The 12,181-nt window shown below is 41.9% G+C and overlaps 1 protein-coding gene across 1 annotated transcript in view; it reads right to left on the bottom strand.

Moving 5' to 3' along the window:
* Positions 1 to 12,181, bottom strand: part of LOC144824265 (contactin-associated protein-like 5) — a 1,259,345-nt gene that overhangs the window by 965,478 nt on the left and 281,686 nt on the right. The window lies entirely within an intron of this gene.

Raw genomic sequence — 12,181 nt, 5'->3', positions numbered from 1 at the left:
AGTTGGAAGGATGATCTGGTAAATGTAGCAGCCTTTCAATGTGAGGAGATCTGCTGCTTGTGCATTAGCATCAAATTTGTTCCTCCATCAGACACAGGTTTCTTTAACTTCTGCATCTGCTTCAAAATAAAACTAATTATTGCACCATTTGTTCTCTTCAATCACTCTACTATTTACTGAAGAATCAGTCAGAAACACACGGTAATGGTAGGGAGCAGTAAAACAGCCCTTTAGGCAGGTTTTCAGTCTTTCATGCAGTAGTCGATGTGCATTTTATAAAAAGTATGGGAACTGAGATGTTGCATGCAGTGTGGGCAGGGTGAGTGAGCGTTGGGCGGAGTTGGAGGTGCTACCAAAACAACAAAATATTCTGTAACTTTTTTCGGTCTTTCACCTTCAGGTATCTACATACAAACTAATGCAAAGCTTAAGTGAAAAATACATTCAAGTTAAGTTAATCAGTGGGAAATGCCCTAACATACATTATGAACCCTCTATTAGTTAATGGACTGCAGATGTCTCTGTAATCACAGAGTCACAGAATTTAATCTTGATTGGAGCAGTGGAGAATAGTGCCTTGTGTATGTTAAGTGCTACGAGTTCTGTGGCAGAAAGCACTGTATATTTGTAGGTCATTATTTTAAATGAGCATGACACACAGTGTACCATAGGCTGCTACAAAATGGGAAAAGTTTAAGGTAAAAAGTGCTTAAAAAAATAGATTACAGAAATACCCAGTCTTGATCAAAACTTAACTTACAACTGTATAGAAAATAGTCTCTCGCCTGCAAGTATTTAAAAAAAAAAAAGAGTTGTGGAGCCTGAATGCTTCCTGTAGTGAGGCAAATGATAGAAACTCCTGTAAGTCATACAGATGCCCAAGTTACACACTCTCAGATGTCCCTACGCTTTCACAACATTATCCTGAAATACATCCGGGAGTGTTGGTTTGCCCCATAGCAGAGTATAAATGTGAAGTACATGTATGTAATATTTAGTACACATATTCTGCCAAATCCGTGATACATCTCTATCTTGAATCTGACCCTCTTAAAATAATTAGGATCTGTCAATTTATGTAATGATTACCATGTGTCAAGGCCAAGTGTGAGTTGATTTCCAAGTATAGACAATCCAGGTTCACACCCGGTCAGTAAGCTCTTAATATGACCGACGAACAATTACCAAAAGTATAGCTTGAAATCTAGTAGCTTAAATCCTCCTTCTATGTATGAAAGTTTTAAGAAGCGGATAGCATGCCTAGCACTCCTATAGCCCCATATAAAACTACTAATCACACCCTCTAGGTATTTAAACAGGCATTTGCAAAGCAATAGGTCTCGCATTAACGAGATTTTGAGCTATTGGCATTGTAAATGACAATGGGCCCGATTCACAGAACTAACTTAAGACAAAATCCTAAACTTACTACCATTTTGGTATTCACAGAAGGCACTTACTCTTTTTGGTATTCACAGAAGGCACTTACTCATTTCGGTATTCACAGAAGTTAGGAGTCCTAACTTTAGGACTTCTAAATGCCTTCTGTGAATACCGAAATTCTTAAAGTTAGGATTTTTCTCAGTTTAGGAGTAGTAAAGTTAGGAGTCCTAACTTTAGGACTCCTAAATGGCTTCTGTGAATACCAAAAGTCTTAAAGTTAGGATTTTTCTCAGTTTAGGAGTCCTAAAGTTAGGAGTCCTAACTTTACTACTCCTAAACTGAGAAAAATGCTAACTTTAAGACTATCGGTATTCACAGAAGGCATTTAGGAGTCCTAAAGTTAGGACTCCTAACTTCTGTGAATACTGAAATGAGTAAGTGCCTTCTGTGAATCCCAAAATGAGTAAGAGCCTTCTGTGAATATCAAAATGGTAGTAAGTTTAGGATTTTTTCTTAAGTTAGTTCTGTGAATCGGGCCCAATGCCTTTTATTTATGTGCTGTTTATAAAACACATAAAAGGCATTGCCATTTACAATGCCAATAGCTTAAACTCTCGCAAATGCAAGACTTATTGCATTGGTGTGGAGTGTATTTATGTGGAGTATTATGTGGCATGGAGTGGATTTATGTGGAGTGTAATTATGTGGTAGGGAGTGGAACGCATTATGTTGTGTGCTAATGGGTATTTTGGCGTTGTACATGAGGTCAGGTGAGCTGTTGTATTTATTTGTTTGTTAATCCATCTAGATAAATCAGTCACCCCACTTCTGCGGACGTAGAGAGAGAGCCTCAAACTCAGACAGCTCTTTGGCACGAATGGAGTTTGCTAGGTGAGTGAGGCAACACAATGACATGGAGAGCTGAGCCAGACACAGGCCTGTGCACAAGGAGAGCATTTCAAATACGGAATCATGCATGTGTTTCAATAAGTGCAAGTATGAAAAAGGTGTGAAAATAATAAAAATTGCATATTATTGTAAAAATATGTGTAAATAATGAAAATGAGGAAGAAAGTAAAGAAGGTAAGTGAAAGAAGGGCAGAAAAAAGACTGGAAGGGAGAAGTGGGGTTATGGAAGAAAAGAAAGATAAAAAACAAAAAGGAAGATAGATTTAAGGATGAAAGCTATACGAAAGGAGCAACAAAAGAAATAAATAACTCAAACATAGAAAGAAAAAAAGGTTAATGTTGTTAAAGCAATGCTTTGTTTTTGAAAGTTTCTAAGTGTAAGTGCGACTTTTGGGGCCAGCACTTATTTTTCTTTATCATGTCTTTGACCGGATGTATGTTAGTACAACGCGATCTTTTAGATCGTGGTACTTTACAACGCTACCTTTACAATGCAAGTCGTTACAACGACTTGCATTGGTGTGCGTGTATTGTGGATTATTATAATTTTATATTCTAACACCAGCCCACGTAACAGTAGGGAAGGTGTTGGAATATAAAATTACAATATTCCTTATACAACAGTGCCATCCAGCGTAAGTCGTAGTAACGACTTGCGTTGTAATGGCACCGTTGTAAAGGTACTGCGGTGTAAACACTGCGTTGTAAACAATGTTCCCCCTTTGACCCAGAGCAAGAGGGGGAAAATGCACGGAGAAAGAAAGAGGATGATATTTGATATCTTTCCCTTGTCTTCTTTGCCTGGTTTTGCTCACCAGAAATTGTCACTTGTAAGCAATCTAATAGTGCGGCATGCGCAGCCATGGCCTCGAGTGGCGGAGAGGCTTCAGCAGCACTGGGGCCCTGAACATGAGCACAGTCGGGGCCCAAATCCACAGTCCAAAAATACAGGTGGGCCCGAGGGATAAAAAATTTCCAGAAATAGTACGCCAGCTGATTTGGTGCCCCGCACGGACTTTTGGTATCGAGGGACCTGTTTTAAAATTACGGCAGCGGCATAGAACTGCGCCTTGCACACCACCTCTTTGCGGTCTTCTAGGCCTGACGAGAAGTGCCCCTCCACATGTCTCCTGATGATTAGAGACCCCTGTGAGCGGCCTCAGCTGTCCAAAGGAGCAGACAGAACCTGAACCTGATGTCATGCGGCGCCCCTGTTGAGTGTAAGGGAGCACCGGGAATAGTGCTGGGCAGATGCACCCTTGAAGTCCCTGGAGTCCCTCTCTTCTTGCAGTCAGCCTACTGGGCAGCGTGACATTGGGAAGTGCTGTTTAGGATCCCTAAGTGTGCACTTCAGCTACGTAGGTGCCCCACAAGGACCTTGGAGCAGCGGGGTACAATGCTGCACTCCTGGAGAAGCACTGGAGAGATCCCTGGGCATCAGTATTGGACTGTCAGGCATCTGGATCCAATGGAGCCCCTGGTGAGTTAAAGGGGGCCCCGGGATGGCTCTCTAACTGCTCACCCAGCCAGCCTCACATATCGCATGCAACCAGGTGGTGCCCTAGATGCGTGGGGGCCCTGAGAGAGAGAGGCAGATGGCTGACTGGTACACTGGGGTGAAGACTGATTGCACCTGACCTGGCTGAGAGTACCTGCTCAGAACTGCCACATACTGACCTGGCGCACAACGCACTGGCGATTGGCGGCACTACTGTGAGACGCTCTGGGCCTACCATGCTGCCCATAAAAAAGAAAAGAACAGAAGGGGCGCGGACAGTAAAATTAAAGCGTGCATGTTAATAAATAAATAAATACATGAAAATAGAATGGACAAAGTTGCAAGGAAAATAAAGGCGCGCAATGACATTATGGAGCAAGCTGCCACGCTACCTACGAAAAACAAGCTGTCACCAATGCCCGAATGCAGCTGTGTGTTTATTTTTTCATTGCGCTTTCACTTGAACAATTGGACCAGGAACAAGGGAACCCTACTCACATGGAGACTAGGGTAAGTCAAATATTAGATTCAGAAACAACGGCTCCTGTGGACACGTGACTAATTGATAATAATAACAAGATGCACAATGGCAATGGTACGAGTTAGCAAAGGATATCTGAGAGAGAGACACACAATACACATCTGCAGTAAAACAATTTCTGTTTAATTTATAGCCCAAAAATTGAAATAACATTTACAAAGCAAATCACAATAGTGAGTGGTGTCTCCGTGAAAGTGTAAGGAACCTATAGCAAAAAGTGACATATTCTGTGAAATATTTACATGGTTTCCTTTAAAACACAAAAGCGACCGTTATCAGGTATACGTAATGCAATCAACACTTCAAACAATAAACAAGTGTTGTGTAATGGTTCGCTTTTAGAATAGTCAACGGCGTTTCAACCCTGTGTGCGGATGAAGGGTCTCTTCAGGACCTATCATAGTAGAGACACCTGATAGATGTATGGCACTGTCTAATGACAAAAAGTGTCAATGTGCGTCGTAGTGAAGAAAAATACCTATCTCATCTGAAATTACAGCTACAGAAATACAGGAGGCTCTCCCATAACCAGATCAGTCACTGATGTCTGTTAGCCTCAAGCTACAGCAATTTTAGAACAATTTGGATGCTCTAATATATACCAGACTGCATTGCAAAATGGCCATCGTCCCGAACCGCTGAGAAGTCATACTGCCAGGTGTGCCACTGCTTTGCAGAAGATGTAGTCCATATGTTTGTGGAATGTCCAGTGCTCAGAGATTTTTGGGGCAGTTTATTTCAATTGACATCCGCATATTTGGGATCCGAATTTCAACTGACTAATAAGGAAATTCGGTTGGGTCACAAGCCAGGCGTGGATGCTAGCTTAGGTTCATTGGTCTCGTTTATAACTGTTAGTGCTCACTTATGTGTTGCCAGGTTCTGGATTAACCATTTACCACAAAAAAGTGACTGATTAGTGGGCGATGTTGCATCAAATCTATCAGTGTGAACTAGAAGTTGCTTAGGCTGGGGGTCCTCAATCTATTAAAAAGGTAAAAAAGATTTAGTACAGCTTGCATTGGGTATGGTTTCTTAGGGGCATATTATCAAGGAACTGAATTAAAATTTTCGCACTTTAGCGGCAGAAAACTGCTGCTAAAGTGGCGATAATGGGCTTGATAATACGCCCTTGAGAATTCCAATAGAAGCCCATGTTCACAGCAGAACATGGGCTTGTATTGGAATTCTCAAGGGTGTATTATCAAGCCCATTATCGCCGCTTTATCAGCAGTGTTATGCCGCTAAAGCGACGATTATTGTAACGCCATCCTTGATAATATGCCCCCAAATCTTTATAGATATAATTGGATTCAGTATAGCGCAATCTTCCCATCTCTATTTCCATTATCATTTTTTCTCTCTCTCTTTCGTGTTTTTTCTTTTTTTACTTTTGTACAGACATGGTGATATTTTTTAAATAAGCCCAGAACTTGGAGGGAACACCTTAGGCAAGGGCAGGTCTCACAGAGAGCCGAGTCCTTCATCACCAGCACAACTGCAGGAAGTCTTTTGTGTCCCTGAGACTTCAGAAAGCAGGATTCAAGCCAGCAATCCCTAGGAGATCACTTGGAGGGAAGGCAGAGCTCAACTGTCCTTCCCACAGAGTCAACAGGGCAACAAGCAGAGAAGTAATCTTTCCAGTAAAGCAGTCCAGTCCTTTAAGCACACAGCAGTCCTTCTGACAGAGGTTCAGTTTAAGATCCAAAGTAACTGATTTTAGAGTCTTCCTTTGATGTAGAGGGTAACTTCAAAGGAGCTCTCCGAGGTGCAGAAGGATCCCTTTCAACCCAGTCCTTTCTGCCAGGCTAGCCCTGGGTAGTAAATCAGTTGTGTGTGGACAGGAAACTACCTACTGTCCAGGAAGACCCATCAGAATGCAGATGAATGCAGATGAGTGCTTAGAATGCAGATGAGCCCCACCTTACTGTGTATGTGGCTGACTAGAAAGAATACATCATGTGTAGCTGTCATCCAACCCAGGCATGTTTTGGAGAAAGGCTGTCAGGCACAAAGAGCAGTAAGTACAGAGAAATGGCCTCTTTATAAAAGTTTTATAAACGGGGAGATAGGTCCTGGGACGTAGGGTCAGCTGGACCATATGTAAATTCTTGAAAAAATATATATTGCTGACCATACGCACAATTTGTAACGTCTCCTTATTTGGAGAAACAAATCAACTTTAGTTAAAGATTTGTTTGGTATTATTTATTTATACCCTTTTATTTGTTGATTTTTAAGTTAGAAAATAGTTTGTACGACAAGACATACCTTATACATACACTTACTCAAAAGGACATACTTACAAAAAATTACACTTAATTACAAATACATCATATATACATAACAAAAACATTCCATATGTACATTTGCCCAATAATTTGTGTACCAACACAAATATTCGGTATCTGCACTTTAGATACAGTTTGTTTATGATCAAAAATGAAGAGAAATCAGATGGAGAAAAGGTAAAAGAATCTCATGTGCAATATAAGCAAGACTGAATGGCTTAATCAATATTCCAGTCGTTCAGAGAGCAATTTGTTCCCAGATATTTATACAGTGCTTATCTCCATTTGGCCGACGCGTTTCGAACTCGCTATATTAATTTGCGTGTTCTCCTCAGGGCTTTATGACTTTTTCCTTACATGAATCGTCGCAGTTTAGTAGGGTTCATTTATTGTATACGGGGGTCCCTGCCGTAGTTTCTTGTTCATGTTCCTTGATGTGATCAAGAACTAGTGGCCATCCGGCGTTTAAAGCGTTTCTTCAAGCACCCACACGATTCCCGTTTGCCTGCCTGTGCTCCAGGCTCGGCGGTGTTAGTTCTCGCTACTTCAGGCGTCTAGGGGCGGGGTCGGCTCGATATGAATTCGAGCGGTCCGTATCCTACCGTTATCTTCTCATCAAAGTTACACACCTCACTCGTGGTGGCTTTCCATCAGTGCGCTGTCCTTCTGACAGATGTTCAGATTAAGATCCAAATTAACTGATTATAGGGGCTGCCTTTGATGTAGAGGGTAACTTCAAAGGTGCTCTCCGAGGTGCAGAAGGATCCCTTTCAACTCAATCCTTTCTGCCAGGCTAACCCTGGGGAGTAAATCAGTTGTGTGTGGACAGGACACTACCTACTGTCCAGGAAGACCCATCAGAATGTAGATGAATGCAGATGAGTGCTTAGAAGGCAGATGAGCCCCACCTTACTGTGTATGTGGCTGTCTAGAGAGAATGCATCATGTGTAGCTGTCACCGAACCCAGGCGTGTTTTGGAGAAAGGCTGTCAGGCACAAAGAGCAGTAAGTACAGAGAAATGGCCTCCTTATAATAGTGGCATTTCTAAAACAGTAATGTTAAGTCCAACTTAACCAGTAAGGATGATTTACCATTACCATTCCAAACATATGAAACATGCAAAAGGTACTCCTCTCTGATCAGGAACTACAGCTTAAATAAGTACTAAGTAACTCCCAATGCTGGTCCAAGAGAGGTGCAGGCCTCACAATAGTGAAAAACAAAATAGGCTGTTTGTCACGTCCTACATTTTACCTACATAGCACCCAGCCCTTAGGGTTACATTGGGCCCAACTTAGCGGTGACTTATATGTAATAAAAGGAGAGTTTAAGGCTTTGCAAGTAATTTGAAATGCCAAGTCAAAGTGATAGTAAACTTCACACACAGGTATTGCAGCCCTTAGGGTTACATTGGGCCCAACTTAGTGGTGACTTATAGGTAATAAAAAGGGGGTTTAAGGCTTTGCAAGTAATTTTAAATGATAGTAAACTGCACACACAGGCGCTGCAGTGGCAGGCCTGAGACAGGTTTGAAAGGCTTCTTGTGTGGGCAGCACAATGAGTGCTGCAAGCCCACAAGTGCTGCAAGCCCACTAATAGCATTTGAAGTAGAATGCCCTGGTATATGGTATACCGCCTTACAAGGGACTTACCAGTACGATAAATATGCCAATCAGGTATACACCAATGCTCTCATGTTTAGGGGAGAAGCAAATACAATTTAGCACTGGTCAGCAGTGGTAAAGTGATCAGAGTCCTAAGACCAACAAAAAGAATCAGCACAAATTGGGAGGCAAAAGGCAAAACATTGAGAGAAAGATCTACCTAAGGTTGACAGGTCTATCCCCATGCCACCTCAGTTTGGACCCAGCTATATGCAAATCAGTCTTGACCTGCTCCAGTAGGAACAGTCCAGTCCAAACTGCCAATCCACATCCTCCTTGAACCGGAACACAAGCAACCCTGGACTGGTTTTGCCCTGGTTATGGGCTCATCAGTCAGGTACAGCTTGGTTCCAGTGACACAGTGTACACAAACCACATCTTGGCACACCTGACCCACTTAGGGCGACATAATACCAGTGATGGATGAAATGCTTGAAATAATCTCAGCCAATGGAAATTACTCAGGCTGCATTCCAATACATCATTATTTTGCACACCACGCCACCTCAATTTGGAGCCAGCTATATGCAAATCAGTCTTGACCTTATTCCAACTGGCAGCAGTCCAGCCTGAACTGCTAAGCCAGGTCCTCTCTGGACTGAAACAGACGCAACTCAATGCCAGTTTCACCCTAGGTATTGGCTTATCAACTGCTTACAGTTTGGCTCTAATTTCACAGTATGTACGGGACCCACATCTGGGCAAACTCGTCCCAATTAGCGTGACACAATGAATAGGCCCCGTTTAGAATGCATGCCATTACAATGCGGTCATTACAATGACTTCATTGTTACATCACACAGCATTATAATGCAAGTCATTACAACAACCTGCTGGAGGGGGGCGCTGGATGTTTGAATAGTATAATTTACTATTCCAACTCCAGTCTGTGCAACAGAAGGAAAGGTGTTGGATTTAAAATCCAACACCTTCTGCCCCCTACAGCAAGTCATTGTAGCGGCTTGCATTGGAATGGCATGCGATGTAACAACTCAGTCGATTTAATAGCCGCGTTGTAATGGCATGCGTTGTTTTGCATGCGGGTTAAATGATGTTTCCCAACACAATAACTGTACAAAATAGTGATGAATGGAATGCTAGAATTAATTTCAGCCACTGGCAATTACTTGGATCCGCATCCCAATCCATCATTATTTTGCACACCATGACACCTCAGTTTGGACCCAGCTAAATGCAAATCAGTCTTAACCCTGCTCCAGTAAGGACAGTCTGGCCCAAACTTCCAAGCCAGGTTCTCCCTGAACTGGAACACAAGCAACTCAGTACTGGTTTCACCCTAGTTATGGGCTAATCAGCCAGGTATAGCTTGGTTCCAGTGGCACAGTGTGCACATAATACACATCTGGGCATACTCGTCCACATAGGGCGACACAATAAGTATACACAACAGTGATGGATGGAATGCTTGAATTGAGCTTAGCCACGGGAAATTACTTGGGCCACATCCCAATCCATTGGTATTTTGCACATCTGACTGTGTCCAAGCTGAGGAGGCATGGTGGGCAAAAAACAATGGATTGGGTTGAGGCCTGAGCGATTACCACTGGCTGGGATTAATTCAAGCATTCCATCCATCAACTTGTTGTTGTTGCACCAAAGTGATCTCTGCATGATAGAACACAAAGAACAAAGTCGGGTAGTAATTTGAAATGTAACCATTATGTTAGGAAGAGTCACATAATTATGCTCTTATGTACTGACTTGCTGCATTGTATCCACAAATGTTTGCCAATATATATAATTTAAAAGATAACATTTTGAGATTTACCCATGCCGAAGCCAATTTCAGTTATTAATATTTTACTTAACCAGCATCATAACATGTTATATTTTAGAAATCCATAGTTTAGAAAATGAATGAAATAAAATACCCCCTTCTGTATATCATAAGGATATTAGACGTCATTGAGTAGTTTCATGATCATATAGAGGTACCAAGCGAAAGGCTGTGTGCCTTTCTTGGTCACGGAACTCCAGCATGGCTTGCAGTATACTTCATAATAAAGAGGAATGGGGTACTGTATCCCATATAATATGTGAACCTCTTGCCCTGTCCTTCGCAAAACTCCTTCCATACGTAGCCAGTGGATCTGTTTTATGTGTGACATCTTCTGCTGTTTCTGCTTTTTTAGCCACAGAATTTCGATTATTGGGGTTCAAATGTTGACTCACGAATACATGTTAAAGAATGAGAAATTCAATATGAGTAGGTAAAGTAATGCAATGATCAATGAGTGCCTAACTGGTGCAGTAGGACAGATCTGCTAGTCTCAAATGTGACTTAAAATACTTCCTGTTTAAGCAGTGGAATGATCTCTAAATTGCTGCTTTCTTTCCTTTTATTTGGAAACAACCGAGAACGGTTGACTTAGAAAGCCAACACTGAGTCACTGGAAGAAGTACTAAAGGGGTGCTGTAGAGAAGTGATGGTGACAGTTCTAGAATTAAATTTTAAAAGCCTTTACGGATGAAGGCCATGTCAATTAGTACTGCCTCAATGCAGATAAAGCACTGGGCGGCATATTCACAAGCTCTTATCGCTGAAGTGGCAATAGTGGCCTCGCCTTATTCACAAGGCAGCCTTAAGCCACTTAACGTGGCTTAACGCTGCCTTGTGAATAGGCCCCCTTTCACGCTGTGTTTAGCGTGAAAGAGGCGTGCAATTGGTGTTGTGATGGGCGTTCCACCGCAACACCCATTGATATTTATGTTGCCCCCTATTCACAAGGGCAGCGTAAATAGGAGCTAACACCAAACTTAAGACCAGGAAAACCCTGGTCTTAAGTTGGCGATACAAGGAGAAATGCTTTATTTCTCCTCGTATTTGCATTTTCCATGTGTGCTGCCTTGTGCAGCACACATGGAAAATGCAAAATGCCATGGTTTGTTTATGTACAGGAAGGTGTCCCTTCCTGTGCATAAACATACCTTTTTTTTAAAAGTAGTTTTGTAACTTACAAGTGTGCTGCATGAAGCAGCACACATGTAAGTTACAAACTGGCATTTTAGGTATGTTTATGTGCAGGAAGGGACACCTTCCTGTACATAAACAGACCTCCCTGCTTGCAGACACCCTTGCACTCTGGTGCAAGGGTGCCTGCGTGGGCGCTAAGTTGTGAAACTTAGCACCATCGCAGGGGAAAATGCAAGGCTGCACAATATCCTTGTGAATATGGTGCAGTCTTGCTTTTACGAAGTGGCAGAGAGAGACGTTAAGCCAAGAAGGCTAACTCCTCTCTCCACCACTTCCCTGTGAATATCCCTATGGGTATTAGAAACAGTGGCATCAATTAATTAAAATTGTGTCTTATTCTTCTCTTATACACTTCGGAAAGAAACAGAAAGCGATCTGGAGCAGGGAGGTCTGACACATGGACACATGGGGAGGCACTCGGTAGGAGGCCACAAAGGTTGTAGCTTCCATTCCTATTACATTTTAAAGGTTGGTTTAGCCCCAGGGGAGATTAGCCTGATCAAATACAGTTTAAATGAAGGACTAGATTTTCACAGAGTTAAAAAGAAACATTCTTCTACATTCCAAGCTTAATTCCTTTGCTTGTATTTAATTTATTCTTGAAAATACACATGCCATCTACTTTATTTGATGGAGTGATTGTAACACCACTAAATTATCCTTAGGTACTTTTCGCCCATATACCTGGTTCTTAATAGTAGATTACAGTGGAAAGCATTCTTTGCAGTCGTTTTCTCTTTCTCATATTATTTTTAAACACGTAACTAGGCAAATTAAATGTGTTTTTACATACTAGTACTGGGTGGAACCGGTTAATAAAATGCTGTCTTGGAACTATAAACTGATAATGTTAGTGCAGTTGCAAACATGGTCCATACAGATGTGACACAGATAGAAAC

This window comes from Lissotriton helveticus, chromosome 3_1 (assembly GCF_964261635.1).
Source record: "Lissotriton helveticus chromosome 3_1, aLisHel1.1, whole genome shotgun sequence".
Lineage (NCBI taxonomy): Eukaryota > Metazoa > Chordata > Amphibia > Caudata > Salamandridae > Lissotriton > Lissotriton helveticus.
This window is presented reverse-complemented; position numbering and strand designations above follow the sequence as displayed.